An 18,031-nucleotide genomic window follows, 5' to 3' on the forward strand; every position below is an offset into this window, starting at 1 on the left:
TAACACCCTCCAGGTTATGTAATATGCTTAGAATGTTAAGAAACCTATGGAACATTCTAAAAGCTATTATTAAATGTCAAAGGTAACTAATTTAAAAGGCAATTTTACTTAATAATAATACATTATTTAAAGCCATGAACTTCTACTCCTAGGTATAAACCCCAAAGAAATATTTTGGTACATTCACCCAGAGACATGGAATTTTCACATTCACAGATGTTAAAAAAGCTCCAAATTGGGAATACCATTCAAGAGTAGATTGAGCCAGGCATGGGGGTACATGCCTATTGAAAGGCAAGTGACTCACCAGAGTCGGAGATTCAACCAAGAGATTTAGTGGGGGGGCTCCCCGAAGAGGAAGAAAAGTATAGGCAGAGAGCAGAGAGAGGAGAGGAGGAGGGCAGAGAGCAGAGAGGAAGAGAGAAAGAAGAGGAAGAGGGCAGAGAGCGTGAGCTTGCAAGCTTAGTCTTAAGAAAGGTTGCGTAGGCCATGTGGTAGGTACTGATTGGCAGGGTGACTCAGGAAGATGATCAGCCATTGTGTCCCCTGGGGATTGGTCCAGAAAACTTTTGAATTTAGCGCCCTTCGGAGAGGAGGAAGAGGGGTAAGGGATTCTGTGATGTTCTCGCAAGACAGAAACTTAACTTCAGCAAGAAGTCTCCCACACACCCAACACCTATAATACCAGTGATTTGGGAGGCTGAGACAGGAGGATTGCACATTCAAGACCAGCCTCAACAATTTAGCGAAGCTCTAAGCAAGCAAGACCCTGTCACAAGATAAAAAATAAAAAGGGCTGGGGATGTAACTTAATAGCAAAGTGCCCCTGGGTTCAATCCTTAGTGCCAATAAATACATAAATTAATAAGAGCAACCCTTGAGCTATACTGTACAATTACATTTATGCAAATTACAAAAACAGGAAAACCCAACCTGTGTGACTTGAAGTCTAGACAATGATCGTTCCTGGTAGGAGCAGGGGCGACAGGAAGGCCCTGGGCAGGCTTGTCTGTAGACACTGGAAAGGCCTGCCTCTTGGTCCAGGTACTAGTTCCGTGGTGTGTTTGGCCTGTGAGAATTCACCTCACTGTGCTCAGGATATGTACATTCCTGCACGTACATTATACATCATCAGGAAGCTCAGAGCAGATATTTGAAGCCAACAGAGGAGAATCTCTGAACACAATTCCCAAACTCTGAGGGGCGTCACAATCACTCTTTTCCAAACCTACAGAATCTGGGGGAAGAGTAGTGATTGAAGCCTTTGAAGCCTGGTGTGACCCCTTAGGACAGCCTTTCAGCTCGCTTATGGCAGCTCTGTAAAAGAGGAGCTTGGCGGACCCCAGAGTCCTGAGGTGCTGGGCTCTCTGTGGTCCCTTTCACCCCTCCAACAGTAGCCAGTAAGACTTTGTACTTTCAGCCAGACATTGCACAGTACTTAACAAATGTTTAACTCATGAGTCCTCAGGACAACCAAGAAGGAAAAATTTGAAAGGAAAATCAAACAGCTCTCCTCCTGTGTCATGAGAAGTAGGCAGACACCTAGCCGGGCAGCACACCTGCAGGCTCCTGACACCCAAGCCTGTTCTTGGGTTAGAACCCCGTCTAAGTTGACCTGGACAGTGGGCTTCAAAAGCACACTAGAAAAGCTCTTGCTCCTTCTTCCAGGCCAGAGAGTCCATGAACCTTTCAAAGGAGGTTTGGTTTTGGTCTTTACAGGTTCTTTAGAGGCCTCTTCAGAGGTTTGAAGATCCTCTAAAAAAATCTTTATCCCCTGGCATGCCCCCATAAGAATTTTTTTGAAACCATGAACTCTTCTTCCCCTCCCTCCCCTCCTCTTCTTCCCCTCCCTCCCCTCCTCTTCTTCCCCTCCCTTCCCTCTGCTCAATCTAAAGTTCCTCCCTTCTTCCCTTGCCCCCTGCCCATTATGGATTAGCATCCACTTATCAGAGAAAACATTTGGCCTTTGATTTTGGGGGATTGGCTTACTTCACTTAGTATGATAGTCTCTAATTCCACCAATTTACCTGTAAATGCCATAATTTCATTCTTCTTTAAGGTTAAGTAGTATTCCATTGTGTAGACATACCATAGTTTTTTTATCCATTCATCTATTGAAAGGCATCTAGGCTGTTTCCACATTTTAGCTATTGAGCTACTATAAACATTGAGGCTGCATCTCTGTAGCATGCTGATAAATCTTTTATTTTTTATTTTAAGACAGAGTCTCTCAAAGTTGCTGAGGGCCTCACTAAGTTGTTGAAGTTGGTCTCAACCCTGGGATCCTCCTGTCTCAGCCTCCCACATTGCTGGGCTTGTGGGTGTGCACCACAAACATATGCTCGGTCAAGCTCTTAACTTAGTAGTCAAAAACTTTACATTCTTCCCTTCTCTCCTTAAGCTCATGTTTCTGTTCTACCTCTCTCACACACTTTTAGCCCAAATATTATATTTTTATACTTAAAGGCCTCATTCATTTTGTTATACTTCTCAGAAATAAAAAAAGTTTCTAAATTTATTTTCTGCTCTTGTAACATATTTTTTTTTTTAATTTTAATTGAGACATAGTAATTGGACTTAAGTATGGGTTGGATATGATGTGCCAATACCTGCGTGCCATGTGAAACATCTGTCAGGAGAATGGCACACCCGCCTCAGACATCATCATTTTTTTGTGCTGGGATTGTCCAAAGCTTTGTCTAGTGGCTGCCGAGAAAGTGTTGCTAGTCATAGTCCACCACAGTTTCTGGGCTGGTGCCATCAGCCCCTCCTCCGCCCTCCCCAGGCCCATCTCTACTGCTTTGAGGTGGACTTTTTAAGCATCGACATATCTCGTGTTTTTTGTTGGGCCGAGCTGTAATAACATAGCTCCAAGTCTGTAAGGCCAAACACGGTCAAAGGTTATTTGTGAACACAGTCCTGGGTAAGGTACCCGAGGAGCGGAGTGCTCCCTGCACCCGGGAGTCCCAAGCCAGGCTCTTTCATCCCACAGCTCCGCCATCCCTGAGATGGCTAATGGCTGCTGGCCCCTTCTGGCGCCTGCCCTTCCTTCTCCTGGAGCTTCATTCTGACTACAGAGCTAGCTGGTAAAGGAGAGAACAGGAGGAAGGGGGCCCGGGAGAGTCCACGGGGCCACCTGGGGGGACCACGTGCCTCCATTCACACAGCACAGCCAGAACAATTTCAAGACCCACCCCCGGCAGGGGAGGTGGGAGAGCAGGCTTGCCTGCACCCAAAGGAGAGGACAGTGGGGAAAGTGGCCGCTAAAATGTGAAGACTTCTTTATTATTGTAATTATTAGTGTAAAATTTACCAAAATAAAACACATATATGAAACATTGACATGAATAACTATTAACCATAAAAAGAAAATTTTTATTAGTAGTATAGTTCTTCCCTTTTTTTTTTTTTTTTTTGTTCATTTTTTTTTTTTTTTTTTTTTTTGGTACTGGTGATCTAAGGGGGGGGGGTTACCACTGAGTTACATCCCTAGCTATTTTTATTTTTTAAGGTTTTTATTTTGAGATGGGCTCTCACTAGGTTGCTGAGGCTGGCCTTGAACTTGCAATCCTCCTGTCCCAGCCTCCTGAGTTACTAGAACTATGGGCATGCACCACTGTGCTAGTAAAGTACAATTCCTAATAATCTGAATGTACCTATTTTCAATTAGTTCATATGTCTCAATTAACAGCATCTACTTTATTATTACTTTTCATATTTATATTTGTTACTACTGAGAAATTTTCATATAAGTAATAGAATAGGGCTGGGCATTGTGGCGCACTTGGGTAATCCCAGCAGCTGGGAAGCCTGAAGCAGGAAGATCCCGAGTTCAAAGCCAGCCTCAGCAATGGTGAGGTGCTGAGCAACTCAGTGAGACCATTTCTAAATAAAATACAAAATAGGACTGGGGATGTGGCTCAGTGGCCAGGTGCCCCTGACTTCAATCCCCGGTTCCCCACCCCCAAAAAGAATAGGAATGAAAGAAGCTTTTTGTAAATGCAATCTTAACTATTTGGATGTAACTGATCACTGATCTTATTTATTATTAAATTATTTATTATTATTTATCATTTTGTAACAAATAATTTTGTAATATATCACTCACTATCTGCTTTAACAATATATTTAACAACTAAAATTAAGGATTCCTTCAATTCTATGGGAAGTTGTCTAATAGGAGCAATCTAACTTGCAAAAGGATTAGTACCTAATCATTCACTGTGACAAATTTGGGAAATTCACTAAAAATTTCTACTAAGATATGTCAAAAGGTTATAATGCTATATTTGTTCTCTTTCAAATAAAAGTGTCATGTTTAATATGTAAGAAATGGCATAATAAAAAAAACATTCCTTTCAATATGCTTTTGCCAATATACTATTTTTTTAAAAAAATGCTTTTTTTTTAATTTGGGGGAGGAATATACTAGGGACCAAACCCAGTGGCCCTTTGTTATTGAGCCACATCCCCAGTCCCTTTTATTTTTTCAGACAGGGTTTTGCTAAATTCTAGGGTCTTGCTAAGTTGTTGAGGCTGCCCTCCAACTGGCAGTCCTCCTGCTGGCCTCAAACTTGCAATCCCCCTGCCTCAGCCTGCCAAGTTGCTGGGATTACAGGTGTGAGTCACTGTACCCCGCTTAACACGTTTGAAATAACATTTTGGTCAGAAGCGCAAAGCTGCAGATTTAGCTTGTTCAACAATTCAATATTTATGGGAAATATTTTCCATACAAAGAAATTGGAAAAGGCAACCCTCATTGTCAAATGAGGGCTACTCAACTAAACACAGTCTGTGGGAAAAGCCTAAGATTAATTAAAATCATTCAAATAAATGTCAAAATGCAATTTGAGGAATAAAACGAAACCACCAAGAAATTATGAGACACGTCTTGTGAGACAGATTACTAAAAGCAATAGACCAGGATGCAGAGCTAATGAAATAAATGCAGCTATGAAAAATGTAGAAGACAATTTTAAAATGCAATTTCTCATTATTAAATTTGCAATAATACAATAAAATGTGGCTGAAATTTTAAGCTCTCTATGAAGCAAGGAATGAAAGACATTCTGGCAGTCCTGTGGTAAGTGTGGGTGTGTATCGTGTTCTGAGACTGAACTTTGAGGAACATTCAATAAAACTCTTACGTAAAATCATATATAAAAATCAGAAAACCACGCATATTTTAGAGCTTTTTTATTATTAACTTTTCCTATATGCACAATGAAAGAGAATGAGTGGCTAAAAAAAATGTGTCTTAAGGAGAAATTGACTATTCCTGGGATAAGACTCCATGATGTAGGGTGGTGCGAGCCGGTTTCCGTTACGCGGTTCCTTGTTGTCTACACCATTCCTTGCTCTCTACACAACCTGAGCGGATTGCGCGGATTCCGGGGTCCCCGGGGTGGGAGCGCTGCAGCGGGTCAGGAAGCGGCCGGGCCCAGCGCCCGGGGCCAGCGCCGTCCCTCCGCCGTCGGCGCCCTGCAGGTGGGGCCCCGAGTGCACGGTCTGGCCTGGGCGCCGGCTGTCCCCCGAGCGGCAGCCCCCGGGCTCCGTACCTCCCTTCGGGATCGCTGACGGCCGGCGTCGCGCCCTCTTCGGCAGAGCCGGGCTCCCGCGGCCCAGGCGGCGACCCCTGCCTGGCCAACCCCCGCCTAGCCCACCCCTGCCCGATCGCTGCGGCCGGCGGCGCCTCCAGTCGCTGCCCCTCAGGCCCCGGCACCCGGCGTCGGAAATGGAAGGTGAAAAAAACGACTAGTTTTCAGAGAGAACAATGTGAAGATCTGGAAACTGATTCTTAAAATCTGCTCACACCCCCTGGAAAGTCGCTTAGCCTGAGGATTGATCTTGAAGGAACATGTCTGTGTCTGGTGCCATCTGCGGAGATCCCATGCCCACGTTTTCCAGCTGCAAGCTGAGTGTTCCTGGGCAGGGGCAGCTCAGGGCAGGACACCGGCCTGGGACAAGCGGTTCATCCGCACACGTGCACAGCCTGGGATGGGCCCCAGCACCACAGTTTTCCTGGCGTTGGCTCTCTACGTTCCAAACTCCAATGACTTTCTCCTTCTGACATTCTATTCTTTGAAAATTCTATTGGTAAGTCTGTTTTTCTGAAGGTTACATAGAACCAATAAAGATTAGAAAGAATCATTTTTAAACAAAAGGACTCTATGGCAAGGCAGTATTTCTGGAAGCTGAATCTGGCAACATGGAGGAAGGTGGGCTTGGGCTGTGTGGGAAGGAATTTGAGGTCAGTCAGGAAGCTCTTGTACTTTACTGGAGCTGGATACAAGGCCTCTGTCCAGGGGAGCAGGAAGGAAAATTATTTTCTTTCTGTTTTTTTTGTTTGTTTAGTTTAATTTATTTATTCATCTCATCTTATTTTTTGGTCCTGGGGATTTAACTCAGCTGTACTTCATCACTGAGCTACATCCCCAGCCCTTTTTATTCTTTATTTTGACACAGGGTCTTGCCAGTTTGTTTGGGGCCTCACTAAATTGCTGAGGCTGGTGTTCAAGTTGCCATCCTCCCGCTTTAGTCTCCTGAGTTGCTGGGATTACAGATGTGCACCCCACACCCAGCTTTGCCTTCTTTCTTGCTAGTAGAACTCCAATTTTATTTTGGTCTCCTTACTTTAGAGAAGATTCCTTTATCCTTGGTTCAGGGGTACATCCGGATGATTCTTCATCAATCATGATAACCTCACATTCTTGCCAGTAATTGACTTTAGATGAGCATGTGGTCCAGCTGGGAGCATGGAGGTGTGAGGGGGAGTCTGCCAGGTGACATCTGGAAGCCTTTCTCCATACCTTCAGACAGACAGGAGGAGACACTGTCTGCTCCATCCGCACAGGTGGGCCAGCTCGTAACCCAAGGGCAGCTGGTCTGGAGGAGGTGAGGAGAAAGGTGGGGGTGAACAGAAAGGCTGAAGCAACCAGGGCCTTGATCATGGGTTCAGCCACCCATCCTCCCTTAACTTAGAGCTTGTGTCACCAGAAGAATAATGGCACCGAGAGAGAAGGGCGGGGGGAGTCAGAGAAACCATGGGTGTCACCAGTGGCTGGTGTGGAGAGCAGTGGTGTGTTGAGGGGAAATGGCCAGCACTTAATTAGAGACACAGGAATGGGGCTAGGTGATATCAGGGTCCAAGATGTCCCTGTGGAAGTCCTTTGCAGATACTATAGGGTATCTGTAGGAGATCTTGGTAGAAAACTGGGCAGTCTTGATATCCAAATCCAACTCCTCTGAGAGGAGTCTAACACCAGAGGAAACGAAGACACAATCAATGTTTAAAGTGAAAGGAGAGACGCCAGGTGCAGTGCACACCTGGAATCCCAGAGGATTGGGAGGCTGAGGCGGGAAAATGGCAAGTTCAAGGCCAGCCACAAAATTTAGCTAGACCCTAAGCATCTTAGAGAGACTGTCTCAAAATAAACAAGAGAAAGGAATGGGGATGTGGCTCAGTGGTTAAGCACCCCTGGGTTCATTCCCCAGAACTAGTGGGGAGAAAAGAAAGAAAAAGAAGAAAGATATGTCTCTGCCAACTTTTGCTTAAGATAAAGATCTATTTATGTTCCAGTACAGAAATCCTGGGTCTCCAAAAAGAGAAGGGAAAGAACCCAAAAATTTCAGCATTGATCCTTCATCAGTAAAATTTGATATAAATATTTCCAGACAATTTAAGGATTTTAGAATTTCTGGTTTTAAAAAGTACTCCTAGTCATCTCCTATCACTGCAGCAATCTGAAAGTGCATCTCATTCTCATAAAGGTCTGCGTGATCTTAAACAAATCAGACTGTGTTCTTTTGCAGAAAAAAAGAGAAAAGAAAATCCATTAGAGTAGATGACCTGTTGATTATACACAGTTGCAATTGTCCATTTTTCATAGCTCTAATGAAGTATCTAAGGCTGGACAAATTTATAAGGAAAAAGTTTATTTTACCTTCTATTCTGGAGATTCAGGGGCCCAAATCTTGTAATAGACTTCTTGCTGGCAAAAGACATGTAAAATGTCCTTTAGTTTTTTGAACTGGGGACTGAATCCAGGGGTGCTTTACCATTGAACCACTTCCTCAACCCTTTATAATTATTATTTTCAAATAAGGTCTTACTAAGTTACCCAGGCTGGCCTTGAACCTGTGATCCTCTTGCCTTAGCCTCCCAAGGTGCTGAGGTCACAGTCTGCACCACTGCTCCAGCTTGTGCAGGTTTCTGTATTCCACTTCCAGTCCTAACAGCAAGCTTGCCTGGGAGATATTGTCAGCCCAGGAAAAAAAAAAAAAAAGATTAGACAGATTGAGCAATCTGCCCAGGGCCACAGCTAGCTGTTATCCTAAGGCAGGTCTGCATGTTTTCAAGGCACCTGCCCTTTCTGTCACATATCACTGACTGAAAGACAGAATAGGGGCTGGGGGCCTGGCTCAGTAGTAGGGTGCCGCGTGCCTTGCATGCATGAGGAGGGCCCGGGTATGATCGCCAACACCACAAAAAGGAAAAAGAGAAAGGGAGCAAAGAGCAGGTAAAATGGTGGGCCTGGGAATGTGCAACCCTCATTAGTAGGAATCTGCACAAGTCAGAGATGGAGCAACCTGAAAGATGGGGTCCAACCTGATGCTACTACCACCTCCGTTCTCAACAGCTACCTGAATACTCTTGAGACTTAAATGTAGAGGGCACAGTCCCACAGTAGCCTGACATCCATTATGGGAGCAATTTCACTTCTGCTAAAATGTCTTTTCCCAAAAATACACTGACAGAAGAGACCACTGCAGATTGCAAGCGGCCCTGGGGCCTCCTAATCAGTTGGCGATCTCAGGGTCCTAGCTTTGCATCCATGCCAGGGCCTTTTCTGCCTTCCATATGCTGACGAAGACGAATGTGTACCTACAGAGATCATCCCAGCCTGACACCACTTAAGTGTCCTAGTGGTGTCCCCATAGACACTTCTAAACTTGAGTGCACCTTCCCACCCTCACCCATGACCTATATTCATCCAGCATTTCCTCTCTTGGGAAATGCCAGGATGGTCAACGGGTTATTGAAGCCTGAAACTTGGACACGGTTCTTATAATTTCCATTCATCCTTCTTCCACCTACGGATTCCACCTGGTAAACATTTTCTTTAATTTAATGCATTCCAACTTTTGGCATACAATTTAAATTTGAGACTTGTTTTAATTGAAATAACTTACTTCTAGTCTAAATAAAACAGGGTTGGTCTTTTTGTTTGTTTTGTTTGTACTGGGGACTGAACCCAGGGGCACTTTACCACTAAGCTACATCCCCAGTCCTGTTATTTATTTATTTATCTATCTTGAGGCAGGGTCTCGCTAAGTTGCTAAGGGTCTTACGTAGCTGCTGAGGCTGGCCTCAAATTTGCAATTCTCCTGCCTCAGTGTCATCCCATGTCACTGTGATAATCTGAGTGTGTCACTGTGCCCAGCGTACCAAGGAATTAACACCTGACAAGCCAGGAATAGTGAGACCTAAGCTCCAGCAGCTCTGCATCCAGGGATTGAGATGCTGAGGTGGGAGATCCAGAAGGCCCTGTTTCTTGTCTCTCTTCCTTTGGCTTCATTGAAAATTGACTTCCTGAGTGTCCCTGTCCCTTCAGCTCTGAGAGGTCAGAGAGTTGGCCCAAGGTCACGTGGCTGTAAGAGATCAATGGTATGAATCCAGCCCTCACTGGTGAAGTGCTCGTTTCTGTAGTGGTGTGTTTCCAGGGGTCTCACAGCCCACAGTGCAGTGCCGGCTTCCCAGGACTGCTTTGTCTCACTTGGACAGGACGGGGGCACACAGGAGCCAAGGGCTGGGCAAGGAGGACCAGGGGAAGGCGGCACCAGGGCAGCACTCAAGGCAGGTGGTGGGTGGGCTGGGCTGTCAGCTGGCAGTGCCCTAGAGAGATGGCGTGAAGTGGAACGGGAGCCACTGAAGACCTCCCTAAACCTCCTCATTGATTTATTTTCTTTACCCATTTCTCTTTCTGTCTCGTCTTTTTTTTTTTTTTTTTTTAAACTAGGGATTGAACCCAGGGACCTTCTGCCCTGAGCTACACGCCTCAGCCCTTTTTTATTTTGAGGCAGGGTCCTGTTAAGATGCGCAGGCTGACCTCCAACTTGGCATCCTCCTGCGTCAAATAGCTGGCATTATTAGTGTGAGCCACTGAGCCTGACTTTTCACCCATTGCTTGAAACAAACAAACAAAACAAAACACCTCATGTTCCAGTTGCTCCCCCCACACACACTGCCCCCAGATTACCTCTGGGCACACTGCCACTGCAGCTCCAGCCACCCAAGAAGCTCCCCACACTTCCCACGGAGGAATTCCCTCTCCCCCCTCCGCCTGCCCCCTTCTCCTGGCTCACTCATCCTCTTGACTTCTGGGCCTGGACTCCACTTTTTCAAGCACCTTCCTGAGCTCTCAGAGTTGGGTCCATGCTGCCTGCTTCAACAGAACCCCAGCTCGTCGCAGCTTATCCTGTGGCTCTTCAGAACCTTTCCACTAGGCTAAGAGGGCGGACCTTGCTCCAGGCCCACGTGGCACCTTCACAGTCTATCCCACTAAATACAAAGTCAGGGAATGAATACAGGCTCCACTGCTAAGTAGCTATTTGAATAGCTACTGAGCTCAGTTTTAGAACCTGTAAAATGGATTATAAAACTGGAATAAAAATGCAGACTGGGCACATGTACTAGTCTCCATTTCTTCCCCAAGAAAAGACTAAAAAATTTTTGATTAAATTAAGTTAAGGGCTGGGGATGCGGCTCAAGCGGTAGCGCACTCGCCTAGCATGCGTGCGGCCCGGGTTCGATCCTCAGCACCACATACAAACAATGATGTTGTGTCGGCCGAAAACTAAAAAATAAATATTAAAATTCTCTCTCTCTCTCTCTCTCTCTCTCTCTCTCACTCACTCTCTCTTTTTAAAAAAAATTAAGTTAAAATGCAGCAGTAATCAGGAGACTTAAATGATATAACATATTTAAAGTCCCTGGGCTGGGGTTGTACCTCAGTGGTTGTGGCTCACATATGTGAGGCACTGGGTTCGATTCTCAGCACCGCATATAAGTAAATGAATGAAATAAAAGTGCACCAACTAAATTTTTTTTAAATAATAAAAAATAAAGTTCCTGGTACCTCTGGAGTAATTAAACAAAATTGTTAACCATGCAGAACACTGGGAAGGGAATCCAGGGCTGGAGACAGGGATAGAGGGTTCTAACTTTAGTTACCCTTCATAATTCTTGACATGTGTAGACTATTCAAAAGAAATAAATTTAAAAAACAAACAGTACCTGGCACACACCAGGCAGTCAACAAAGGGGAGCTTCCTTCAATGGTGACCATGTCAGGTGAGCACAACACCAGGCCTGTGCACAGGACTTCCACCCCGTGCAGGTCCTCCTGGGCAGGGAGTTTAGACGAAGTGAGAGCCCAGGCACGCAGCACCTCAGCTGACCTCTTCTGTGCTCTGTGTGTGTCTGTGTGCTGAGACCGGAGCAAGTCGCTGGGGCGATGATCTCTGTCGTGTAATTGTAGATGCTCGTGTGACAGAATAGACTAGTTTGCCATGCGTCAGCAAGAATCAACATGTGTTTTTCCTCTTGGCATGTGTGAAATAGTCCTACATTCAAAGACGAACTACTGTACAAACAGCCCACTGGGGCACTGGCGTTGTCTTGGCATGGCAGGCTGGCTCTATGCGGAGAGCCAGGACTTTGGAGAAAAATTCTAAATATCCTGCTTTTAAATTCTTCTTCAGTTGTCACCGACTTTGTGACCTGAGATAAGTCACTCAGCCTCAGAGAGCCTCGCCTTTTCTCATGCCAAATGATTATAGGGATGACTGCAGATGATCTGGGGAGATTAAGTGAGACCACGTATGTAAGGCATCTAGCAAACAGACACTAAGACATAACTGTTAACGTGGATCTTTGGTTCTTTAGAAGCAGCATTCCTTGATTTTGCTCTTGAATTAAAAAAATAGAGCTGGTTGCAGTGGCACACGCCTGTAATCCCAGAGACTCAGGAAGCTGAGGCAGGAGGATTGCAAGTTTTGAGGCCAACCTCAGCAACTTAGAAAGACCCTGTCTCCAAATAAAAATTAAATAGGGCTGGGGATGTAGCCCAATGGCAAAGTGCTCCAGATTCAATCCCTAGTACCAAATTTAAAAAAAAAAAAATAGTATCAAACATTGTGATTAGCTGATGGATTTTTCCATCCACGAAATAACAAGCAGCATCAATCTTCCTTTGACAAAGAAAGTCCAAAATCAGTTTAAGGAACTTTAATTTTCCTTTTTTTTTTTTTTTTGTGTGTGTGTGTGTGTGTGTTGGGGATGAAACCCAGGGCCTCAGCCTGGGCAAGCGCTCTACCACGGAGTAGCATCCCAGCCCTGGAACTCTGTTTTTGACAATGGCTCACCTGCCAGGTGACTCTGGCTTTTCTGAGATGGCAAGAGTTATTGCTTTTATTTGTGGTGAGACCAGCCACAGACCCTCACAGGTCAGGCCCACTGAGTTGCCCACCTTGAAATTGCTGTTGAGAAGTCTCCACTGTGGGAATCCTGTACATAAAATCAAGGTCAACCTGTGCACGCTGCTCCTAATACCATGCACCTAACTCCTTGCCCATCTTGCTGCTCCTCACCCTGCCTCCACCAATCCAAATCTACCCACATGAAGGGAGCTGGAAAGTCCCCTTCCAAAGAGATATTGAGTGTGAATGTTTTATCGTCATAGGGATTTCAGTTGCTCAGCGTCTGCTCTCTTGAAAGCCACCAGGACTTGGGCTGAAAAGAGGAGGCCAGGGACTGTTGGCAAGCCTGAGGTGTTCTGCAGGAGCATGGAGAGTGGGAGCCCCGGTGCCGTCTGGGGCACACGGAAAAGGTGAGAACAACCCAGAGGGGTGGCCAGCAAACAGAAACACTTACCACGTAGCAGTCATGACGGCCAAACATTAAAAAACAGTTAGAAATTAATGAAAGCATTTATACAGCTATACTAAGATACATTAGTTAATCTCTTCAGAGTTCTTTGGTTTGGGTTTCTGGAACAAAAAGTCTAATTTTTCACAGTAAATCATTGCATTAATAATATCTTTTGGGGGCTGGGGATGTGGTTCAAGCGGTAGCGCGCTCACCTGGCGTGCATGCGGCCCAGGTTCCATCCTCAGCACCACATACAAAGATGTTGTGTCCGCCGAAAACTAAAAAAAATAAATATTATTATTCTCTCTCAAAAAATATCCAGTGATTGATTAAAAAAAAAAAAAAAAGAATACCTTTTGGGCTGGGGATATGGCTCAAGGGGTAGCGCGCTTGCCTGGCATGTGCGGGGCGCTGGGTTCGATCCTCAGCACCACATAAAAATAAAATAAAGATGTTGTGTCCACCGAAAACTGAAAAAAAGGAAAGAATATCTTTTTAAAAAATACCAAAGATGGCTAATTGAATAAATGTGTTTATCTCTAAACCTCATTAAAATAAAGTGATTTTGAAAAATTAAAAGGGAGAAGAAACAATGATAGCAACAAAACTTTAGAACTTGAAAAATAGGACCATTGTACCTCTCTAAACAAGGTGAAGGAGTTACATGGAAACCAGCAAAGGGGAAAATCCGGAGCAACTGAGTGCCTGCTCCCCGGTGGCCTAGTAGCTCCTTTTCAAGCAAAGGAGTGAGGTTTTCTTCTGCAGAAGGTCCAATAAAGGTCTCTAAGGTCAAACTAGGGGCATTAGGCACTACTAAGGCTGAAAGCAGATGGATCTGGAGAAAAGGCTTATATGATGAAGTGCTGTGTCCTCAGTTTACATCTGGCCTCCAGAATGCTGGTAGCCAGGGCTAACTAACCCCTCTAAGAAGAAGAATAGATTTTTCCTCCCTAGAGAACTTATTCAGACCAAGAAAATCAGCCTAAAGATAGTGGCACACTCCCTGCCCCAAGCCCATATTGATAGTCTGGGCAGATCACCCTAAAGATAAGACAGCAAACGGCATCCAGGGAGAACTTCCCGTCAGCTCTAAGAGACCAGTGGGGACCAGAACCATCAGACATCTGAAAGATGCCTGGCCAAGGAAGACAGAGACAGACACACAAAGAGAAACAAAAGAAACCAGAAGACAACTGGAGAGAAAACAGAGACTCTGCAGGAAGATAGATGCATTAAAAAAAAATACTAGTAATATCCTCAGAGAAATGGAAAGATATTTTAAGAACAGGATGCTATAAAAATCACCACAGAACAAAAGGGAACTCTTAGAAATTTAAAATATAAAAACAGATTTTGAAAATTGACAGAGGTTTAGATGGAAAGTTGAAGAAGGCTTCAAGAAAATAAAGCTAAAAGATAACAAAAAAGACAACAGGAAAGAAAAGACAAGCAGAGAACCAGTCCAGAAGGTCCAGTATGCCAACAAACAGGGGATCCAAAGGGACAAACAGGGGATCCAAAGGAATGAACAGGAGCAGGGATTCCTCAGATTTCCCAAATCGAAGGCCATGCACACCAGACTGCCAGGTGCCAGGCTGCCTGCACCACAGGGAAAGGCTAACCAAGGCAGTGAACCTCAGAGATGAGGAGACAGGGGAACCCAGCAAGTTCTCAGAGGGAAAAGCAGACCTCATGCCTGGAATTAAAGAGCAGGGGTCAAGAGCAGAAATCTGAACACTGAAAGCAGGATGAGACCATGATCATGGTGCCATATGTGAGAAAAGATCCCATTTTCAGTTTCTACAAAGTAAAATGCAACAGGAGGGAGAATTTTAGAACTCTTGGGGGAATCCTCAGTCTAAGCCCTACTCCAGGACAGGGAATTGCAATCAAACGCTCCATTTTGGAGTTGGATTGGGAGACAGAGCGTAGCAGGGATTTCTTCTTGACCCTTAAGTACCAACACAACACAGTGATGCCATAGCTAGCGCAAGCAGGCCTCTCCCTCAGCCCTGGAACTCAGCTGCTCACTCCCCGTGACAGTCCACAGAAATAACTAATACAGTTTTGCAGTGTAGATTATACCAAATAATTTACCCAAGGTATGTGAAAAGGAAGGGACAGAATTCAAACTTTAAAACCAGTTCTTTTAACCATTATGCCATGTTACATTTAAATATTTCCGTCAAAATATTTGTGGAGTTCAGTACCTTTGATCTCACTGCCTTCTCAGAGACAGCAGAAATATTTGTATAAAAGGTCTCTTTTAGGTCACCAGTGATGGCCCATTTCCCTTCTATCTCTTTTTATTTTTTGGTACAAGAGATTGAACCTAGGAGTGCTTAACCACTAAGCCACATCCCCAGCCCTTCTTAATTTTTAATAGTTTTTTAGTTGTTAGTGAACACCATTTTATTTATTTATATGTGGTGATGAGAATTGAACCCAGTCCCTTGTCCCTTAATCATGCTAGGCAAGTGCTCTACCACTGATTTATAACCCCAGCTGTTTTTCTTTTCTTTTCTTTATTTTTTTTTTTTAATTTTAAGACAGGATCTCACTAAGTTGTTTAGGGTCTCACTAAGTTGCTGAGGCTGGTCTTGAAACTTTGACTCTTCTTCTGCTAAAAATAAATGAATAACTATTTTATATCTTTATATTTTGAGAGGGAGAACAAGGAGGAAGGAAGGAGATCAATTTAATGTTATTACAAAATAAATAAATATTTCATGATTTTTTTCAGTAAAGAGCATCTTGGTTAGTTGGCAGGAAACTTTGGAAACCTTTTAAGCACAGGACAGCCTCAGTGATACCCAAAAGAAAGTAGCAAAGTTTCAGTTTTAGCTGGCCTTCCACCCAATTGCTTAGTGGTATTAATACCCAAAATACAATAGGGTTTGGCCTAAGGCTTTTAAAATTTGTCCTGGCAGCCATTTTTATTTACACAAGCCCCCCTATACTGAATTTTCCATATTAATGTGTTTCTATTGTTCTCAGTTGGGCCTGCAGAAACTTTAGCCCTCTTCCAGATGTTTCCTGACATCAGCATCCAAGATGTGCTGGCCAGCTGTCTTTAAAATTGCAGGAACTCTGTGTTGTGTGCGTTAGTTACGCGAATGGAAAAGCAAGGACAAGAAGCCAACGCAGAGGGTAAGAAAGAGCTGGGAGGGACAGGGCCAAGGCTTTACTGGCACAGGCAGCACAGAGAGAAGCCAAGAGAGCAAGCTGTCTTGGATCCAACCCCCAGCAGCCTCCACCTCCACTGTCCAGGCACAGGGGTTGGTGTCCTCAGTTCCCGGGTCATGCCCAGGCTTCTGGCAGCGTCCATGACCTGACTGGCAACAAAGGAACGTGCTGTATACCCACAGATCTATTGACCTTCTAACCGGTTTCTTCTAAGTTCTACTTTTGTTCAAGACATATTTGCATAAACCAGAGAATAATCCTCCAACGTATTAATCCTCAGGAAATCAATAGATGTTTCATGAAAAAAGGGCAGGACAGTCCGATGCGTTTAGAAAGACGTAAGTTAATTCCCTTCCCCAAACGGTCTCTGGGGCTCTGGCACCTTCCTATGCATGGTGACTACCACAGGGAAACATTTCACAGAGGACTCAGAGCCACCCGAGGAAAGGCTGGGCAGGAGGCAAAGTGGGTTCTCATCTCCCTTCACACCTTCAGGCGTCAACTAGCTGCGATGAGTATCTCTGTACATCCCCACGCCTCACGAGCCCACTACCCACGCAGGGTCTCTGCTGCCTGCAGGATCCAGCTTTCCTTCCAGGTCATGGCAACCGCACATCCACTGCCTTAACCAGAGCTGTGGCCATCACCCAATGCCTCCTCTGTCCTCACTTTTGCCCTGTTCTGCCCAACCAGGCCTGCCGCACAGGTGACCTGCTGTCTTCTAGCGCCTTCATGGGTACCGCTGGCCAGCCTCAGACCTGCAGCGCAGCCCATGTCTGGACTTTTCTGCCTGGTTGTGCCAAAGGATGATCTACCGACCTGTCGGGACTTCATCGATGTCTTCCTCACCTGACCCTCCCAGCTTTCTGCTGCTCTCAGTGATACAGAATCACTGTGTCCTCAAAAAGCTGGCAGAGTTTGTGGGACGTGTTTCTCTCTCTCTCTCTCTCTCTCTCTCTCTCTCTCTCTCTGTGTGTGTGTGTGTGTGTGTGTGAGTGTGTCCTATTTGTTTTGTTGGTTGGTTGGCTTTATTTGCTTGTGACTTTTGAATTGTGATAAAATATGTAAACATAAAATTTAGCATCTTCACCATTTTTTGGTAGCAGAGAGCTGAGCCTGGAGGGCTCCAGTCCCCTCAGCCCCACCCCACATTGCTTCTTTTGAGGCAGCATCTCACTAAGTACCCGAGGCTGGCCTTGAACATGGGATCCCCCTGCCTCAGCCTTCCCAGTCACTGGGATCACAGGTGGGCGCCACCATGCCCGGCCATCGTCCCCACTGTAAGTGCGCTGCTCACCCTGCTGTGCAGTCAGCTCAGGACACTGCCCTGGGCCAAGCTGAACCTCGAGGCCGAGTGAGTAACTGCCCTCATCCTCTGTCCAGCCTGGAAGGCCCTGCTCTACTTCCATTAGGAGTCCAACTGCTAGAGGTACCTCCCTGAGTGCTCGTGTCCCTGGGACTGGCTGGTTTCCTTGCCCGGCTCTCGCAGTTGCCCACGAGGCACCCATTGTTGTGTGTGCCGCTCTCTTTCCCAAGCAGCTGTCAGTGGACCCTGTGTGGAGTCCACATCCTGGCTGCTGTGGGTGGTGTGCAGGGAACATAGGGTGCAGACGCCTCTTCAAGGTTCTGGTTTCAGGTCTTCTGCATGTTTACCCCAAAGTGGGATTGCTAGACCCTACTCTAGCTCAGCTTTTAGGTTTCTGATGAATCTTCATAATCTGTAGCTGCTGACCTTCCAAAGCCCCTTGACCTTTCCATCAACAGGATTCCAATCTCTGCACAACCTCATCGCTCTCTTTTTTAATAGTAGCCATCCTAACCGATGTGAGGCTGTTCATTCTGTGTTGTTGTTGCAGGGCTGAAGATGGACTCAGGCCTTGTGCATGCTAGACAAATGCTCAACCAGGAGCTGCA

General features: G+C 45.3%; 1 long non-coding RNA gene across 2 annotated transcripts; it reads left to right on the forward strand.

Annotated features, from left to right (window-relative positions):
* The first annotated feature begins 5,398 nt into the window (after window positions 1–5,398).
* Window positions 5,399–17,388, forward strand: LOC143408553 (uncharacterized). 2 transcript variants are annotated; one of them, XR_013092496.2, is made up of 4 exons: window positions 5,399–6,096; window positions 12,744–12,890; window positions 15,929–16,081; window positions 16,811–17,388. It is a non-coding gene; the product is annotated as an uncharacterized LOC143408553 (long non-coding RNA). The 2 variants fall into 2 exon arrangements; XR_013155612.1 differs by having other exon boundaries at window positions 15,929–17,388.
* Window positions 17,389–18,031: the final 643 nt, after the last annotated feature.

Source organism: Callospermophilus lateralis, chromosome 10, assembly GCF_048772815.1.
Source record: "Callospermophilus lateralis isolate mCalLat2 chromosome 10, mCalLat2.hap1, whole genome shotgun sequence".
NCBI lineage: Eukaryota > Metazoa > Chordata > Mammalia > Rodentia > Sciuridae > Callospermophilus > Callospermophilus lateralis.